This window comes from Mus musculus, chromosome 11 (genome assembly GCF_000001635.26).
Source record: "Mus musculus strain C57BL/6J chromosome 11, GRCm38.p6 C57BL/6J".
NCBI lineage: Eukaryota > Metazoa > Chordata > Mammalia > Rodentia > Muridae > Mus > Mus musculus.
This window is the reverse complement of record NC_000077.6, coordinates 110,704,325-110,725,857: the sequence shown is the minus strand read 5'-3', so window position 1 is coordinate 110,725,857 and position 21,533 is coordinate 110,704,325.

Below are 21,533 nucleotides of genomic sequence, written 5' to 3'. Positions count from 1 at the left end.
GCAATCCTGGGCATGGAAAAAAATGTTGTGAGAGTTTCTCAAAGGGAAAATGCATGGCCCAGCCATTGAAGAAGATGGAAACAACGTATAAATAGATGCAGGAGTGTGGAGTTTTGATTGCCGAAGCCTAGGCAATGTGGAAAATGAGGGGAAAAGATGAAATAAGAACTGAATCTAATTATCCATTTTACTCTCTCCATGTACGCAAATCAGATGCTTGTGGACTCCCAGGAGAAATTCATATCCCCGCAAGTTATTCAGTCCCAGGGTTTGAGTTGCGGCAGATAAAAAGGAACTGTATAACTATATTGGTGTTTTAGCTGGGAGATGAGCTTCAGGCCCATAAACCAAGCCCAGTTCCTAAACCACTTGAAAATAAATAACAGAGAGTGTCTTCACCCATTTGTCCAAACTTGCTGATAATGTCTAGAAGTGCTTAAATATTTTATCATTAAAATAAAAATTAAAAAAAAAAAGCTGCACATAGTAGTACATAACCCTTAATCGCAGCACCTCGGGGGCAGATGGATCTGTGAGTCCCAGGCCCACCTTGGTATACATAATAAGTTCCCGGACAGGTAGGGCTATGTAAAAACACCCTGAATCAAAACTAGGTAGATGATAGATAGATAGATAGATAGATAGATAGATAGATAGATAGATAGATAGATAGATGGATGGATGGATGGATGGATGGATGGATGGATGGATAGATAGATAGATAGATAGATAGATAGATAGATAGATAGATAGATAGATAGATAGATAGATAGATAGGTAGATGGGTGGGTGGACAGATGGATGGATGGACAAATGGATGGACAGACAGACAGAAAGACAGAGAGATAGAAATATAAAACAACTCATGACGCTTTTAGTAGTATTAGATATTTTGGATTAAAGTGCCCAGAAATTTTGATTAACTATGAAATCCAAAGACTTGAAGCAAGGCTTTCATTTTCAATAGAAAAAAGAGGATCACCATTTTAAGAGCATCACTACACCCAAAATCCATGCATATTAAGCTGCATTTGTAGCAACTCACAGAACATCAACATATGCACATGAGAAGACATTCCAGTGCTCTTCCTAACTTTCTAATCATTTCTAAACACTGGACTACAGAAAGTGAGCTGAGATACATTCTCCTGGCAGAACCTTGAAAGGGGGTGCTTACAGACAGCAAGTCCCAGAAATATGTTGGACTTAAATTATGGTATGTAGACTTTTAAAACAAGAAATCCAATGTTTTTTATTTGTATGTGGTAGAAAATGAAAATCCTGAGTACACTAAGCTAGCTTTTCAAGAAATTGTTTTAATACCATTTCAAAAGAGGCTTGCAGAACCTCAAAAAAGAAAAAAGAAGAAGATCTCCAGGGTCAGTTGAGTTCACTCTCTTGGCAAGATGTGTACAGCTAGAGCACACTGGGGTTAGGCTACTGTTTTCTCCTGCATTTCAAAATGCATGAAGGAATGGCTGAGTAAGATCACAGAGCTCTGAAGAAAGGCGCATGCTTGAGGAAACATCATCTTTAGGCATCACTTACAAGACTTGAGAAATGCCCATGCATACTCCCTCTACACTCCCTAGCTTGGCTCTGAATGGGTACCTTTAGAAATGATAGGAAGCATAGCATGATCTGTCTTTTAACCTGGGTATCTCTCAACAGAGCCCTCACACTTTAGAGCCAGTGGGTGGGTTGGGGTTAAACGGACCACTCACTGTGCATGTACGTTACATAACGTTTATCTGTGGGAAGCACATTAGAAGGCCAACTGCGCCTCACAAGAAGTGGAAATTCTTGGAAATAATGACTTCATAAGAGGTGAAGAAAACAGCACAACCAGGACAACAATGTTTTCTCCTCAGAAGTCTGATGTCGATCAGCTCTAATTAAATCAAGATTCAACTTTCTAATGCGTCTATGAGCAGACACATCTTATCACAAGCAGTGGCCCTGTGTTCTAACACTACAAAGGTCAATTAAATACTATCTCTGTATCAGTTGGAGAAAGGGAAAAGGTTTAGAACATGTCAATGGTCAGTTTTCACGGTATTATGAACACTGGTCCATTAACTGAGATTCGAAAAGCAGAAAGGCAAATGAAGGCAATATACAGGACTGTTGGCTTCGTTCTAGAAATGCTACATCCTTAGAGACTGCTCTCTAGCTATAAATTAGCCTTGCTTTAAAATTAAATCTAACCCTTTACTTCTTCTATACCTCATATTTTAGTCACCTAACTCAGAGATTATTATGAAAATTTTTGCTTGGATATTCAATAAACATCCAATTATTTCTCCAGTTTCTCAGTTCTTGCATAGGATTAATATTTTTAATTGTGAAGGAATTGGGTCTGATTCACAAAGTTGACTCATGATTTAATATAAAGTTATTTTTTTCTACACCCACCAATGACCCATTCTGAAACTCACCGTTTTTGGCAAAAGCACGGGAGGTATGGGTCTTAGTGGAAACTAAACAGATTTTCCCATCCAAATCCCAGCCCTCCACCAGACTCAGAAGAAAGTATATCTTACCCTTCTGCTACTATCTGAAAAAACAGCCACAAGATTACAGCTCAGAGAGCAGACTGCCCTGGGCACACTGTGTTCATGTTCTTTTCTTTATGTGACTATTGCACCAACAATGGTCATCAGTGAGAAGCAGTTGGGCCATCAAATGATAGTAATTACAAAAAGCATAAACAAATCATGAAAGAAGGCAGACAGTGGGGAATTAAAGATGGAGGCTGTGGACACATTCAGAGATTCATGTACTCTCTGAACACGAGTTGTCTTAAAAGTTGGACAGGAATATCATCAAAAAGAAGAATTCAAAGAATGCTGACGCTTCAAAATCTCAACACTTTCTTCAGTGAGGTAGCCTGCTCTTCAGTAAATAACACTCACTCATGACCTTCTAAGTAATCCTAATTAAATGTGTTTTAGCCACGCATGAATGCACAATTCATGAAAAACTGTTTAGAGCTAGTTAGCAAGGACATCAGTGGGAGTGGTGGGAGAAAAGACCATGTAACGCTGTTATTGAAATAAATTATATAGGTGGATGAAAATTCCATTGTGGAACTCATTATTATATATAAGGAATATATCGTAAATCCCAAAAGCTTAGAATGTCTCCAATCAGCTACAGAAACAATCATTGGAGGAAATGTTCACCCAAAAAGAGATAACAGATAGATGAACAGACAGGAAGAGAGAAAGAGCTCAAAGTATCCAAAGTTGCCCCTTCTGCAAACTTTTTCTTACCTCTGTTATATTAGGAGTCAAAATGTATATCATTTTTTCATTGTTGAATAAATGATTTCATTCACTATCAATATAACGATTCCTTGGCTATGAAGGTTGTTTATAAAAATAATAGAAGAAATTGGCTTTTGTTGTCTTCACGTAGCGAGCAAAGAAGTGCACAGAAGGCAGAAAAGAGTCCGTAGCATGTAAGAAATGTAGTGATCGAATGTTTTAGAGGGAAACTCAAGGGAGGACTGAGAACTCACTGCACATCATATGCAAATCCTATTTCTCATTCCTCCTGTCTGTGCAGAATGTTTTCATTTCTAAGATCGTATGTTGCCCTGCGTATAATAACCATAGCAACTTCATTAAGTCATATTTAAACAAACAAATTAAAAAACCCACTAGCACACTGAAAATGCAATACAAAAATGTGGGAGTGCTCACGAAAAATATATTTCATAAATGGTTAATCTCTAAAATTATATACATATATATGTTTGTATATGTAAATAATTTTGATATATGCATATATGTCTATAGATGATGCAATTTTATCTAGTTGCATACAATTTGGATATAAGCTACTGATTGCACAGTGTTTCCTTTCCATCAAAATAAAATGTTACATGCATTTTCTGCTTTGATCACAGAAACACTTAACATGAGTGCTTTGTAATTTGTAAAGCGCACAATGCTGTATTGTTGACTCTGTGGACAGTGTTTGATAGCAGGGTCTCAACATCTTAGTCATCCTGTTTGACTGACACTATGATTGTTAATTATGTCTCATTTCCACTTTCTCCAGTCCTGAGAAGCACTATTTACTCTTTGACTCTATGAGTTTGAATACTTTTACTAACATTTTTTACTACATCTTTGCCTTTGTATGTGTGTGTGTGTTTGTGTGTGTGTGTGTGTGTGTGTGTGTGTGCATATGTGTATGCATCTGTGTGTATGCATGTATGTGTGTGTGCATGCGTGTGTACTTGTGTGTGTGTGTATGTGTACGTGAGTACATGTGCATGTTCAAGGAGTGACTGAATGGGAAAACAACAGAAATTCAAATAACTACTCATTTCAATGCTAAAAGGATTTGAATAGGAAGTTCCTTAAGAAATGCATAGAGACCGGGCATAGTGGTGCACGCCTTTAATCCCAGCACTTGGGAGGCAGAGGGAGGCGGATTTCTGAGTTCGAGGACAGCCTGGTCTACAAAAGTGAGTTCCAGGACAGCCAGCGCTATACAGAGAAACCCTGTCTCGAAAAAACCAAAAATAAATAAATAAATAAATAAATAAATAAATAAATACATAAATGCATTGAGATCATCAAGAAGTATATAAAGGTACAGATTAAAACTATTTACATCATCTGATATCTTTCAGATCCACAAGAAAGCAAAAGATGATGCACAGAAAGTAGAACCATCTACACACTGTTAATGAGAATGCAAACTGTTGGAGCTGGAATAAAAGTCAACATGTAGAAGACTTTCCAAGCATTAAGAAATAAGCTTACCATGTAATCCAGAAATCATTCTGGGTATTGTTCATGATTAATGGAAACTGTGTTCTAGGAGAAGAATTAGAATTCTTCTGCTCAGCTCAGCATATTCACAACAGTCAAAATAAAAAATGACCTAGAAGTCTATTGATGGTGAGCAGATAAAGGAAAGACGGCAGGCAGGGTAAGCATAGAACACTTCGTAAAAAGAAAAGGCAATTGTACAATATTGCATAGCAAGGCTGAACTTTAAAGTAGCTAATCACAGAAACCAATAAACCAAACACAGTAAAACATGAATTAGATGATTACATTTAGACAACATGCTAAAACAAACTCAGGACCAGTAGAGAGTGCAATGGGTGAAAATGCTAAACACAAAACCTAAAATGGAACCGGGGGACCTCTAGAGTAGAAGAGAGCTGACACCTGCAAGTTGTCTCCTGACCTCCCCTGACCTCCTCGAGTGCGTGGGTGTGCGCACACACACACACACACACACACACACACACACACACACACACAGAGGCAAAGATATAGTAAATAAATAAATAAATAAATAAATAAATAAAGTTAGTAAAAATATTCAAACTCATAGTGTCAAATAGTAAATAGTGTTTCTCAGGACTGGAGAAAGTGGAAACGAGACATAATAAACAATCATAGTGTCAGTCAAACAGGATGACTAAGCTGTTGAGACCCCCATATCCATCACTGTAAGTGGTGTCAACAATACAGCATTATGCACTTTAAAAATTACACAATGGAATACTACTCAGCTATTATAAATGAAGACATCCTGAAATTTTTTTTCAGGCAAATGTATGTAACTAGAAAATATCATCCTGAGTGAGATAACTTGTACTGACTAACAAGTGGATATTAGCCAAAAATAAATAAATAAATAAATAAATAAATAAATAACAGAATAATCAAGATACAGGACACAGAACTTAGAAATGTCAACAAGCTGAAGGGTCCAAATGAGGATGCCTCAGTCACAATTGGGAGGGAGAAGAAAGCAATCACACAGGGCCGGGGGGGGGGGGGAGACCTAGGAGAGAAAGGGGACTGGGGAGAGGGGGAAGAGGGAAACATGATCTGGTATTGGGTAGGGGAAAAGGACGGAAGCCCTGAGGGCCAAAAGAAAGAATGGAAATAGGCAACCTTAGGAGGTAGGAATAGGGGGACCCTCCAGAATGTACCAGGGACCTGAGAGGTGAGAGACTCTCAGGACTCAAAGGGAGGCACCTTAGATGAAATGCCCTACAGTGGGGAGAGGGAACTTATAGAGTCCACCTCCAGCAGAAAGACAGGGCGTCAAGTGGAGGGATGGGGTTGCCATCCCAGTCAAAAACTCTGACCCATAATTGTCCCTGTCTGAAAGAACTGCAGGGATAAAAATGGAGAAGAGTCTGAGGAAAAGGAGGTCCAGCGACAGGCCCAGAGTAGGACCCAGCTCAATGGGAGGCCCCAAGGCCCAACACTATTACTGAGGCTATGGAGTGCTCACAAAAAGGTGCCTATCATGACTGCCCCGAAAAAGACCCAAGCAGCTGAAAGAGTCAATCGCAGATATTTATACCTAACCAATGGACAGAAGTAGCTGATCCCTACGGTTGAATTAGGGAAAGGCTGAAAGAAGCTGAGGATGAGGGTGACCCTGTAGGAGGACCAGCAGTCTCAATTAACCTGGACCCCCAAGACCTCACAGACACTAGACTACCAACCAGGTAGTATACACCAGCTGATCTGAGGCCCTCAACACATATACAGCAGAGGACTGCCGGGTCTAGGTTCAGTTAAAGATACAGTTAACCCTCGAGAGACTGGAGGCCCCAGAGAGTGGAGAGGTCTGGTGGCATGGGGGTTGAAGGTGGGGACATCCTCATGGAGACAGGGAGCCAAGTGGGGAAGAAAGTATGGGATGTGAAACAGTCAGAGGGTGGACTGGGAGGGGAATAAACTCTGGAGTGTTAAAAAAAAAGATTAAATAAATAAGATTTTTAAAAGTTACAAAGCACTCATGTTAAGTATTTCTGTGATCAGAAGATAAAATGAATGTAACATTTTATTTTGATAGGAAGCGTACATTGTGTAATCAGTAGCTTATGTCCAAATTGCTTACAACTCAATGAAATTCTAAACCTAAAGATGTCTTAAGACGACTGCAGAAAACAAAACAAACAGACAAAACATACAAAAATCAAACTTGGCTGAGATTCTAGATGGAGATGGGATCCCCCCTGCCAAGATACTCGATTGTAGAGAACCATGTGCCTCTGACTTGTAGCTCAGTAGGACAGCGGAGATCCCCAAGATGTCCAGTTTATAAGATATTGCCAGAAGGTAGGTAAACATATGACTGATGGATAAATTGGTGCTGATGAGATATAAACCTGTAAGACATAAATACTTATATGTAGCACACGACATATTCATTTACATTTAACTAAAACAGAATCGCAGCATTTCCTCCTTCCTACCCCTCCCAAGTCCATCCTATCACCTACTGCTCTGCCCCTACAAATCACATAGCCTCTTCTTCTATAAACATTCTTGTTACAAATACATATAAACAAAAGAATATTCAAACAAAACGTACATTTTACATAGATATGTGTGTATTTGCTCTCAATATGGCTCTTCTTGTATGAATATGTATTTACATAGAGAGTGAGAGAACAAATAGGATACATTTATTGTGTCTTTAGGGGAAACAAGACAGAGAGAGACATATAGACAGAGATTCCTAAGATATCCACTCTGGACATGACATACCCTGTAAGAAACTTGGACACAAATTTCTTATTGTCCATTCAACTACAAATTAACCAATAGATTAAACTATTATTCACTTGCCGTCCAATTATCTCTTTGGGAACACTACCAGCTAGAAACAGAAGGTGTTGCTGTTCAATTTTTAACAAGAATTGCCACTAGAAACAGAAAACCCCTATCAGGAAATAGTAATAGCAGAGCATTTTTCAAGGTAAGTTGGGAATAATTTCTCGATATAAACTTGAGCATGAAACTATAAATAGCTTTATAGTTTCCACCCCAGACTGCAGCAAGACGTCTCAAGACACTCCTCTCCATCTTCATACAAAATCTTGACTTACCATTCAGCTAAGAGATTTCCTTTTTTAAAAACATTTTACTTTATGTGTATGGGTACACTGTAGCTGTCTTCAGACACACCAGAAGCGGGGATCAGATCCCATGATAGGTGGATGGGAGCAACCCTGTGGTTGCTGGTAATTGAACTCAGGGCCACTGGAAAAATAGTCAGTGCTCTTAACTACTGAGCCATCTCTCCAGCCCGCTCTAAGGTGTCTTATGCACGATGAGATAGCTACATCAAGTGGACTTTCCTGCTACAGTCAATCACCTGAAAGCCAGTATGAACAATGAAGATAACCTTCATCGTGAATTTTTAAGACAAACACTTCCAAATATAACAGCTACTCAAAATAAGTTAATAAGAATAATAAAGAAAAATACTAAAAGTTATAGCAGAAGAATAGTAAAATGTGGGTTAACCAGAATCAAGTCTGTTGATATGGAAATGTAGAGTTCTAGTGTGTTACCTAGATTTCAGGGTTTCAGGTTGGTAGGTTGATTGCTTGATTTTGGTTTCTAGAACATCTCTAAGAAAAAATTAAAACAAACAAAATCTAAAATCTTGATGTGTTATTGGGTCAATTTATATGGCATAATCTCCTCAGCATCCAACAGATGTTGCTGCTATTTTAGAAAATTACAATACCTCAAAATAATGCAGCATTTTACCGCAATACCCAAAAATGTCTCTCCCATAACTTTGGAAGGAACTACAGGTGCATTGTCCTGGTTAATTCAAGATCTGAGACACATTTGAATTCTGTCTCCCTCAGGAGGACATAGGTAACTTAGACAACTTTTGTAATGTGAGGTTCGTGTTTCCTATGTCCTTTGCTCAATTAATAAATTGAATTTGATAACACTTACTTCATGGCTTTTGTGAGCACTCAATTAAGGAGTCTATATACCCAAAAAGTACATAGTGTTTAGCTCATAAATATTCATTGTTTTCATCCTTACTGAGCATATGGTATATCATTGTGTGATGAGCAACTGTGGCTGTCAAGTTGACAGGATTGAAAATCACCTGGGTGACATACCTCTGTGTGTATCTAGGAAGCATCTACAGAGAGATGTGAATAAAGAAGGGAAACTCACCATGGGGAGGAACATCATTCTATAGGCTGCAGTCTCAGAATGGGTAATGGGAAGAATGCAAATATAGGACCATTCTTCATCTTTTCACTTCTGATCCTGGGTGCAATGTGGTCAACTTTTAACCTTAACCTTAACCTTAACCTTAACCTTAACCTTAACCTTAACCTTAACCTTAACCTTAACCTTATAGTTAAGGTCTCTCTTACTTCCATGTCTTCTCCACCATAGGGAACTGGATCACTTTGAACTAGGAAACAATATAATTTATTTCCCTTCGTGGCTTCTGTCTTATTTTGTCACAGAAAAAAAAGGGAACTAACAGTACAATTCTATTTTCAGGTTCAGAAAGCAACAGTGAGTCTTAGGGGGAGCTATGTGTAGGACTGTAAAAACTTCTGAAGGCAGTTTTACCAGGAGAAGCCCCTGGATGACTCCATAACATACCAGAAGAAGAACTCTGTCTTCCATGCTATCCTTCCTTAAAAGCAAATCCTTGTTTCAATTAAGGCTTAGTCATGCAACTAGCTGGAGTTTCCAAGAAAATAATGTCTCTATATCTTTAGTATCTAATTAAATACAAAACAAGAAATGCAAGAGATTAGCCAAGCTTTTGATTTCAGACATGAACAGTCTCCAGCCTGCTCAGTGCACCAGCATTTCACTCCTCCAGATTTATCGACAGGAAAAGGTGATGAGATTGTAGTGCCTGCTGTGAAGAAGTTACATAGAGGAGGTAAAACCCAGCACAGAGATCGTTCACAGATCTGTTTCTACTCTGATACATTTATTTTGTTTGACGGAATGATTTAGTTGGATTTTTAGTTGACAATATCATCTTTCAAAAGGAGACCAAGTTTTAAAATGTGATCACTGTCCAGCTCAGTTTTAACACTAGTGTTATAGTCTGGACTAATGATATTAACTACAGGTTTCTACATATTACAATGGTTATTGAGGTTTATTTTTCTTGTTGATACTATCTTCCACCTTATATTCTGTTTTTAATATCTTTGATTGCCATACAAAGTAACCAGTTTTCTTATGCATTTTCTTACAGACCTTTCCTCTCACTCATCTTTCTCTTGTGCTTCCCTCTTATATTTTTCAACCATGATATCCCCTTTTCACCATAATGTCACCTGGGTTCTATTCCTCTCCTTTTTTCATCCTTTAAAATCTCCTTTCTTCCCCTCATAATCTTCCTCTCCATGGTTAAAAACCCTTGACATATACAAACTCTGCTTGATTTAGCAATCATGGTAGGCTGTATTATTTGTTAATACACTTCTATTTAGCAAGATTGGCCGTCCCACTCTGAGTGTGAAGGAGGCCATGTGGTTTGTTATGACCAATAGGTATGTGAATACAGCATTGTATGAGCAAGTCTAGCCTTGAAATATTGCCTCAGTGTGTCTTCTGCTGTCATCCCCAGGACTTCTTCTTAGTGTGGACATGAGTGTTTGCTACTACAGAGAGAGATACAGTGTTCTAACTCAAATGTGTACTTAAAACGCTGCCTTCTCACCTCTCTCTTAGTGAAGTCACTTCTTCTATCCATGGTCATGCTACTTGTAATCATAATCATTTCTTCACTTCTGACATTGTAATACCCAGTGTTGCATGCTGTATCTAACCATTGTGTCTTTGCTCTTTAAATTCTCCATGTTCTTTACATCCTTGTTCCTTTAGAATGGAAACTTCAAACAAAATTGTCATGCTTTTTAAACCTATATGCTTCCTTCAGTCTTGGAAACTGTTCCATTACCATTCTACCTTGGTGACAAACACGCTCAAAAATGTCACCAGTGCTATCAACCACCTGGAGATGTCTACCATTACAGATTTCTCTGCTTTTTCTGTCTATTCAACCCCATTCTTTACAAAAGCCACACACCTTTCCTACCACACAACAACCTGTGAGCTTCATTATGGTTACTCTTCCAACAAAACAAGAGACCAGCTTAGTAGTTCAACAAAACAACTATTTTACTATTTAGTATATCCTTCAGGAAAAGAAATTGGAAAAGATTAAATGTGGGTGTATCCACAGTACTTTATAATGTCAGGGTGAACAGCATAGATTCAAAGAATAAAAATTTAACTTTATATAGCAAGATAGTAAGGTCACAGCTTAAATTACATGTTGAATGATAAGTGTTGTTGTGACTCTCTTCAAAAAAATTATGATCTGCTATAAAATCATTTTGAATGATCTTATGTTCTCATAATTAGATCATAATTAAATTTAGTACAGAAAACTGTACTAAACAGTCCTAAACTTCTATTGAGACCTGAGGTATCCTTAGAGACATTCTGGAATCAGTTCACACTGGAAGACTGAAGAAAATGGAATTTGTCTCTATTGTCAGCAATAGCCTATGAAAGCAGGCTCTCTCTCTCTCTCTCTCTCTCTCTCTCTCTCTCTCTCTCTCTCTCTCTCTCAAGAAAGAACAGAGAGAGAAGGAAGGAAGGAAGGAAGGAAGGAAGGAAGGAAGGAAGGAAGGAAGAAGGAAGGAGGAAGAAGGAAGGAGAAAGTGAAAGTTAAAACTGCTGCTTACTTTGAGAGCACATCTTCTTTGCTCTGTTTGTTCTCACTGGAAATGTCATCAAACACAAGCCCAGAGCTATGTCTCCTTGGTTGCTCCCAAAGCCAGTGATTTCGATATTAAGCCTAACCCTTGTGGCAATATATAGTCTCTTTCTCTTCTAACTATATGGGAACATCAGCCCAGACAGACAAATAGATCATCAGTTCTGCGGTAGAGCAAGCAGACCCTGAAATCTAAATTAGGAGGCAAAATAAAATAAAAATTGTGAAGAAAATTTTTCATGTTTTGTCTCATTATAATCAATGAGGAGGAGGCTCAGACAAGACAGAAACAGGCTTTCTTATAGACTCCATTTATCTTCTGGAATCTTTTAAATTATTGAGACTATCATAAGTGAATATTCTGTGTTTACATCATTTTCTCCCAACAATCTCCCATGCCTACTCTTACAACTCTCTCTCTCTCCCACTCATGACCTCCATTGAGTAATTTTTATAGCTATGTTGTGTGTGTTGGTGGGGCACGTGTATGTCTGTGTATGTCTATGCTTTTGTATGTATAAAACTGACTGATACCCTTTGCTGTTGTGCATACGTGCATGGGTTTATGGCTGACCACTTAGCATTAGACAGCCTATCAGAGGGCTCTTCCTTGGGAAAAAAAAAAGAAAACAGCAGCCATTGATTTCTCATGCCTCTTCATTTAGGAGTGGGGCCTTGTGAAATTCTCCCATTCCCTTGTAGACATGGAGAGTGCCATTTCATAGACATGCAGACCAGAGTTGTCCTCCTGACATCTTGTTTATGCACCCACATTGTTGAGATTCTAAAGGTACAGCACCTCTATTATTTCTAGAAGACACTACCTCACAGCAGACATCCTGATCCTCTGGTCCTTAAAATCTTTTCTGCCCCACTCTCCACCCCCGTGATTTTTCTCTGAGGCATGAATGTAGCGGTAACATTGTGGATGTACCAGTTGGAGCTGAGCAACTTATAGTTGCGGATTCCCTGTGTGTTTGACCACCTGTGGTCTCTGTGATAATCTGTGCTACAAAAGCAAGCTTCATTTCTTTCTATTTGTTGGTAACAACTGCCATCCTTCTGCCATGGTTTCTAGTGATCAGAGTCAGACAACAAAGGTTGCCTTTAGAACTCTCACTTTTCTTCTCTCACACAGTTTAGTATCCATAAAACTGTCTCACACACACACACACACACACACACACACACACACACACACACACACACACACACCAGAATTCAGTATCTCCAAGGTAGGCTCTGCTCACATCTAAGAAGTACAGGCCCTGGCTATTCAGTCTCCTATAACTTTGGATTCAGAACACTGGCAAATCTCCTCTAACAGACCTTATCATCACTCTGGTCTCTACCAGGATTCGAGCACCCATAGGCTTTCATATCCATTTAGAAGTATATCTCATTTGTTAATCTGACCATGTAGTCTCTCTGGCATTGCTAAACTCTTCCACCTTGGTGCATGCTCCACACGAGCCAATTCTTCAGTATCCTCAGCTCCATTCATTCCTTCCTTGCCTCCTATGTGAATTTGGAAGTTTCCCCGAGAACCTAGCCACCGTGAATGTTCTCTCACTATTGTCTGAGACACCATGGTGGAAGTGCGATGGCGTGTTTTCTCTGTCTTCATTGTCTTTTGGAGTTCTTTCTCTCCATCCACATTTGAATAAAGTATTACCAAAATATACAGACCTTCAACCTAGCCATTGTCACCCCCAGCTTTTACTACTCTGATTCCATTTCTGCCTCCTTGACTACTGCCAAACCTCAGGTGTTGGTTGTCCTCCAGCTCAGTCTTCAGACTTCAAACTTCAGAGTGTGCTGGGGATTCATTGTAGGCAGGTATTTGGTCCTCACCATCCTCCCTGCCCTGTAGTGTCTCCATTGCTTCACATGACACATGACACATGCCACATGTATGTCAGACTTATACACCTATTCTTATTCTTCTACCTTAATTACTTACTTAAGCCGGTGACTGTCTAAGGTATAAATGCTTGCTAGTGGATAGATAATAAACACCCAGATGAGTGGATTCTGCTTCTAAAATGTACTCTATGAAGGGCTGGACAGATGGCTTCATAATCAAGCATTCTTGATACTATGCCAGAGAATCCAAGATTGGTTTCCTGAATACAGACTCACAACTTCCTGTAACCCCATCTCCAGTGTACCCAACTCACTCTTCTGCCGTCTATGGACACCTGCACGCAGATCACATGTATACACTTATACACAGACACATGAACACATTAAAAATTCTAAATAAATAAGTAAGTAAATAAGGTATTTTAAAATCTCATTCCATGCAATCATCAAACTATACAAGCCAAGATAGCTCTCCTATTACTATCCAAGCAGTAAAAACAGGCCAAAGTCAAATGACTACGGATCTGATTAAGTATGTTGTATCAATTCATGTAACAGAACAGTAGATAAAAAGAGGGAAAAAAAACCAGAAATCTAATAGTTGATTGATATCTGTTAACTTGGAAAAATATCAGCTAGACTATGTTGAAGGAGAAAGAGTTATATAACCAAACAAAACTCAAAGTGTGTGCCCATTTATGCATTCTGTAGCTTCATTGTATTGCACATAAATCATGCCTTTATATTCACGCATATGTGGTCTGGGGTCTAGAACTCCACCTGAAATTTTAACAGATGAACCCTCAAGGACCGGGGAATTATTCCTGCTTTCTTCCTCCTATAATATTCTGAATCGTTTCAGGCTCTGTATGAGCATCTACTGTACTAATAATCAGAAAAATAAGAATGAAAATTTCTACTGTTAATCTTTGACTCCTCATATAGATGATCCTAAAATTAAGTAATTTTTTAAAAAAAATTAGTATGTTTATTTTACTACTATATTTAAATTCCCTTCATTTCCCCCTGTTATTGTTTCTTGTTATTTGAAATATGAAGATACAGCACTGTAAATAACAATTAATAATAATAATAACAATAATAATTCTAGAAATATGATTAGGTTAAGCTTTGCAAAGAGTCCTTTAATATAGCATCAAGTATGTTCACATTTTTATTGCTGATTATAATGTTCAACAGCCTGTGACACAACAATTCAGCCTTTGGCAGGCAGAGCATAGTTTCCATTTCTTTTAGTAGAAGATGTAGGGTGTGGAAACTTTCTACTTCCTTGGAAACTCTTCTGAAAATGGGTTTTCACTCAATTCAGCTTCTAAGTGTTTAAGAGGTGAGTGAATTTCTGAAAGTGGGCTGACTGTTTTAGGGTTGCTGGCAGACACCGGAGCTTTCGCACTGTGTGAAAGGAGGAAAAAAACCCATATTATTAAAAATTTGCCCTAGATCTCTTTCCCATTTCCTATTTTTTTTTCATAAGGAGGCCAAAGAATCCAGGATAATTTTTCTATGGAAACACTTAAACTCAGCATTTAAATATTTACTTATGCGACTACATCTCTGAACAATAATTATGATATGATCAGAGTTAGTGTTGAGGAGAAAGTCCAAGTAGCAGAGATGTCTGAATTCCATGAAGCTCCTTTTCCTCTTGGCTTTAAGCCACTATGTTACCAGATATGACAGTCACTGCCATTCCACCCCATGAGTGAGGATCAGTGAAGTATCTCAGTTCCATATGGTTTTTTTCTGGAAGAAAGAAAAAATCAATGCCCTTAATTAGCTTTTGAACAGAAAATATAAGGAAGATGTTCCAAGGGATATGGTTTCTTCCCCTGTCCCTGAGAAACAGATTGGCACCTTATTCCATCTTGGTTGCTATGACAAAACACCATAAACGGGATAACTTATAAACAGCAGACACAAATTTCCCCTCATTCCAGAGGCTTGGGAATGCACACCCAAAACAAATTCAGTGTCTTTTGAGGGACTCTCTGGCTCACTGAGCTGTCTTCTTGTGTCATTCCAGGAAGGGACAATGAGGTTCTCTGCAGCCTGTCTCATAACGGTTCACACGGTGATCTTATCTAGCCCCTAAATACTTGATACTGTTGCCTTACAGATTGGTGTTTCAGCATATGAGTCTGAAGAAGGGAAAGTTATCTTCATATTCAAATCATAGAAGTTAGCTTCCTAGGACAAAAGTCCTAAAAATAGTCAAGCCGTCTTTCTTGTCAGCTTTCCATGTCGCCATTTGTTTTTATAGGCTAACAAGCCAGAGTCCCGATTCCCAAGGGGCTCTTTTTGCATTCTCTATGAATGGAACTCAGCAAGCATGTGCGTATGAATTTTAAAGGTTAGTATGTCTGTTCCCAAATTGCCAGGGTGAAGAGAAGGGGGAGAATAGAGGACAGCAACTAATTAAACATGTCCAACCTACTCTTCCATATCAGAGATGGAGTGTGGGATTACTAAGGACCCTGTGTCTTACGTCTCCATTTTCTTAACATCTCATCAGTTTCTACTGCAGAGCACTGACACATCTAAGCCTTCAGTCCTGTTACTCAGTGCAGTTTTTGAACCTGAAGCCCATAGGGATAAGCTGCCCTCCTGGGGTATCAGCGTGGCACACATCGCTTGACCAATCGCTTGACCACATTTCCAAAAACATATCTTTCATTTGAGTTCTCTGTTGGTATCTGTCAGCCAGTATCCTTGAACACTGATGTCTGAAGCAAAACATGGAAATGCCATGTTCACCTCTCCATTCCCTTCAGCTTTACAGACTGTCTCCCGCCCCTGTAAATTCCACCTCATCAGCAAGTCTGGAATCTAAGTGTCATTTTCACAATCGAATGCCCGTTATCTTTCATCTGGAAGACAGGTTGGCAGGCTACAGACCACAAGCCAATCCAGACACTGTTTGACTTTGTAAATCAAGTTTTATTGGGCTGTCTGTGGCTACTTTCACACTACAAAGCCAGAGTCAGATAGTTGCAGCATGGACTGTATGATAATTAAGTCTAAAATATTTACTACTTGACTATTAAAAAAAAGGTTTTTAAAAAGCTTTCTAGCTTCACTATCCAAACCAGAGCAGTGGCCTCCTAAAACTTTATGTTGCTTAAATAATTGACTCAGCAGAGAATTGAGAGTTAAGCAGAGGAAAGAAACACAATACAATGCCCAGATCCCAATAGTAAGCTCCCAGTGGCACAGTCCTGCAGCCTCAGCGCTGAGGCAGGGGAATCATATGTTCTTAAGGTCAGCCTGCAGTCTCAAAAGAACGGAAAAAAAAAAAAACAAAACGACAAAGTAGAAAAATTATCCTTAAAAATTCTTCTTTTTTCCTGGGTAGACAGGTTCACACTATTTTTTTTTTGCAATAATTGAAACATACTTTAGATTGTATTAGTTTGTTTTCTATTATGATAATGAAAAACCAGAGATGGGTTTTTTTATAAGGAAAAAAATTCATTTTGTTTACAGGTCTTGGGATTCAAAAATGAGGTGTGGATACCAGTCAGGTACCTGCCAAAGCCTCAGAGCACGGCATCAGAGAAAGAGTATGTGAAAGCCAGCTCATAGTAGGACTGAAGCCAGAGAGTGGGGAGGGTGATCAGGTAAGACCTCGCTAATATAAGAGATGTATCTGAGTTCAAAAGAACTATCTTTATGCCTCTTCCTGGAGGAGCTCTGGTGACCTACAAAACTCACGAGAGGCCATATTTCTTAACAGTTCTCCAGCCTCCTAACACTAAGAATGAGGACCCGGCTTCTGACCAGGGAGCCCTTGGAAATTAAACTTAAGCCGCATCCAAACCTTCTCATACACTCAGGGACGTGCACAAATACAATTTTTCATCAAGTTGAATTGGAAATTATTTGTATTGGATGAGATCTCATTCTGTTGTAAAGATTGGTCTTAATGTCCTAAGCTCACATGACCCCCCTCCCCCTCAGCTTTGGAGGATCTGGGATGGTCATCACGTATCACCATGACTAGCTGAGTTATGGCTTCAGCAAATTTCAATGAAGATTCTTCCTTTATAAGACTTAATAGAGTCTTTGTCTTTATGAACTTTGTCTGCCTAATATTCACTATTATGAAGAACTCTTGGACTTAAGATATTTTAATATAGAGCATTATATCACAGTCTATGTGCATGTACAACGTGATAATTTGATGTGTACAACATACAATGATCAAGTCGAGGCAAGTAACCTTTCTTTCTCCTCAAATCCATTCTAATCTTTATATTAAATCTTCAAACTCTCCTCTTTTAATTGTTTACAAAATAAATACTAAACTGCAAACAGCACACCCCCTTCTGTGTTGCAGCACATGCAAAACTCATCTTCCTAGGAAACTGTATTGGGTACACATTCTGGCTCATAAAGAGAATATAAAGACCATTTTTCTCATTTGGCATTTAAGGTCTTTTGAGTCTACTTACAGGCTAAGCTTTGGGTCCATTCTCCAGTGTTGCTTCCTGTTTTTTGCTATCACCTCTTCTACTCAGGTAGACTGCCTCCCAAGCCAGACATATCACTGGCCAATGAGCTCTAGACTCTCTCTTCTATTGGAGATCATTACATCACTAGGCATTGTCTCTCGGGCTTCCTCTTTGTCATTAGCTGCATATAGGGATAATGCCTACTTCATATTCCCACAATTCTTCGTCACCACTGGAAGGCAATGACCAAGTTCTATTCAGTAATACTCCCTTCACTGGGCTCAGAAAATGGAGCAGACTCTGCATAAAACCGTGGATTAAATCAAAGGAAATGAAGGAGACGTTTGTGCTAACTTATCCACTTGTCTGTACTGCAGTTTTCTCATTGTTTCTATTTTTCTCTACGTTCATGGTCATGTGCACCATATGTGAGATCATCTGCTGCACTATGATGCATTATTCATGTCTGAGAGCTTTTCCACAGAATGACTAATTTGGTGAATAAAATATTTGGAAGGTTTCATTTTTTTTCTCCCTAAGTGTTTGAACTAAAAATATGAGATAGTTAACTAGAAAAATCTCAATAGAACTCATAGTCTATTAACATTAATAGGCTATAGAAAATATACTTAAATGTAATGTTTTATACAAAGCAAGGTGTTTCTTATGAAATATTGGAGGGTTTTATTTTATTTAATTGTATTAGTGTTTGTCTGAACACATTTCTGTGCACCATGTGCATGTCTGAAACACACAACGGTCAAAAGAAGAGATTTGGTTCCCTAGAACTGAACTAACAGGTAAATGTTAGCCTCCATGTGGGCATTGGAGACTGAATGGCCTCTGCAAAAGCAGCCAATGCTCTTAACTACTAACCTGTCTCTCCTTCCCGTGTGTCTTTAATTTTTAATTGATTCAATGACCAAACTTTGCAGAAAACTACAGCAAGTAAGAACTTTAGGTGAGTTGCTACAGGGCTGAGAGCAAGAATGAAAAGAACACATTGGAGAACAGAAAAGATTGAATTGCCTATCTGAGTCGCAGCCTGGTGTGGCCATTGGGAATCCCAAGTAGAAGGTATTTCTAGGTATGGGATCTGAGAAAAACAAGTAGGGGTGTGCTGGAAGCAGACAACAGGTAGGAGCAAAGCTGGGTCTACACCAAGATTTGGCAGTGTCTCTCAGGTTTATATGTTGAGGACTGAACCCCCATACTTCAGATTGTGACTGTTTCTGGACACCTGCCCTTTAAAGAGAAAATTGAGGTTAAATGAGACAAGTAGGTAACTCCTGATATGACTATCTTACTGATAAGAGATTGGAACACGGACACACATAGAACCAAGATTATATGAGAGCAGAGAGAGAAGACAGCCATGTACACAGCAAAGGTGGGGGCAGGGCACAGGGAAGAAAAGAATTGGGATCAGTGGCCTGGAGTCAACCCTGGGGCCCATATGGGGTCATGAGAAAACCGACTCCAGTCAAATTTCTCCTGACTTCCACATACATGCTGCAACACAGACATACATGCAAGCAAACACATAAAAGTAAATATAATTACAATTCTAATCAACCTAGTGGCACCATGATCTACAAGGCCTTACCTCCATAAATTTGGAAATGCAGTTTTCTGAAAGCCATATAACTCATTCTGTTAGGACAACCCTCACAAGTAGGCCTAGGTCTCAAGTTAATTGAAGTTAATTCTCAAGTTAGGAGAAATCAAATAGATATTTTATTATGCCCTTTCAAAAGAACAAATTGAAGAAGAATGTTTGGAGATAGCAACTCCAAACTTTGACTTTTCCAAGCTCCAAATTTCAGATGGACTGTTTCCAAGATGAAAACTTCCTTGGAGAATTACCTTACCCTGTACATTCGTCCCTCCATGTCTTTCATCTGTCTAATCACAAAGGAGAGCTCAACCAGAAATATTCTCTGGCTTCTCTACCTCTTATTTCTCTCCTGTATGTGGCGATTTTTTGGTTTTGGTTTTGGTTTGGTTTGGTTTTTTCGAGGCAGGGTTTCTGTGTATAGCCCTGGCTGTCCTGAAACTCACTCTGTAGACCAGGCTGGCCTCGAACTTAGAAATCCACCTGCCTCTGCCTCCCAAGTGCTGGAATTGGCAATTTTTAACTCACTTACACATTCGTTTGTTTGTTTGTTTGGTTGGTTGGTTGGTTGGTTGGTTGGTTGGTTGGTTGGTTGGTTATCTTCTTGCTCACCAAACAGTTGTGTAGATACATATTAATAACAAACTGTAAATAAATAACCATCTTAGCTTTTAAAACAGATGGAGTGGGTAAGAGCCAATACAGTGGATGACTGCAGTGACACAGGGTCTTCTGTATACAACAGGGTCATTGCACATAGGACCTGGCGGCAGCTGTAACTTTGTGTACATTATATGCATAAGATTAAGCCAAACTAAAATAAAATCCTATCATGGATAAAGTCTCACCCCTTTTCAGAGGAGCCATTTCAGAGAGAAAGTCCAGTTGGGTTTTTTTTTGTTTTGTTTTGTTTTGTTTTTTTTTAGGGCTATGATCCCAAAGAGATTACCCATGCTCCAGTAAAAGTCCCTTCACCTGGGCACATACAGGCAGCACTAAGTAGACTCTGTATTTTAAGAAGATAATACCTGAAATGAGATGGGAATATTGGTTGTGGGGAAAGGGAGAGGTTGAAGCACAGAGAATGAACTGTTGGAATACATCAAAACAGTATATGTATGAATAAAATTTTCAATAAAAAAGAATTGTTCCATACCCTGGAACTATACATTTAAAAATAGTTTCTGCCCTGGGGAACTTGCATTTTAGTAATGGAGTCACAGATAGAGCCATCAGGAATCAATGATAATAATAAGTCAGGTATTTGTGTGTTCTGAAAAAAAAAAAACAAATAAACTGGTCATTATGAAGCCCAAATGGGGCATTGCTATTTTGTTTACAGAAATGTCCACAGTTAGAATCAGGTCTGATCTGAAATATAAATGCCAAGTCGGAAAACTTGTACTCTGAATAGAGGAGAAAGCAGGCCCAAAGGTCAAGACATCATATTCCTAGAAGTTCTGTGTATCTGGAAGAGAATATGGGAGAGGGAGAATATATTAAACTAAATAAGGTCGAAAGCCTTTTGAGGCTTCTCTCTGGGAATGTAGCTGGAAGAATGACTCACCGGGTCTGTGTTTGGAGGATTTTATCTTATCCTGACTCTCCAGTCTATCTTGCTTTCCTTCTAATCAGCCATGAAATGAAAAACTCCTTCAGCCATTCACTCCCAACTCCATAATGATCTGGGCCAAGCACATGGACCCAAGCAACTATGGGTTTGAGTCTTCTCATGCCCTAACCAGAAGTTAAATCTTCCCTCTTTCAAAATCTCCTCCTGAAAATTATGCCCCATTTACTCAAGAATGAATTTCTATTAGAGTGACATTATACCCTCTGACCAAAAGGAATTTGTGTTAGACTCACTAAAATATGAGCATAAATTTTTTAAAAAACAGAATGTGAGGTGTCAATTCTCATTTGTTTATCTTTTCCCTAATTCATACCAAAATCCTAAGGACCAGAGAAAGAACTGGGTGGCTGAGAATGTTGGCTGTTCTTCC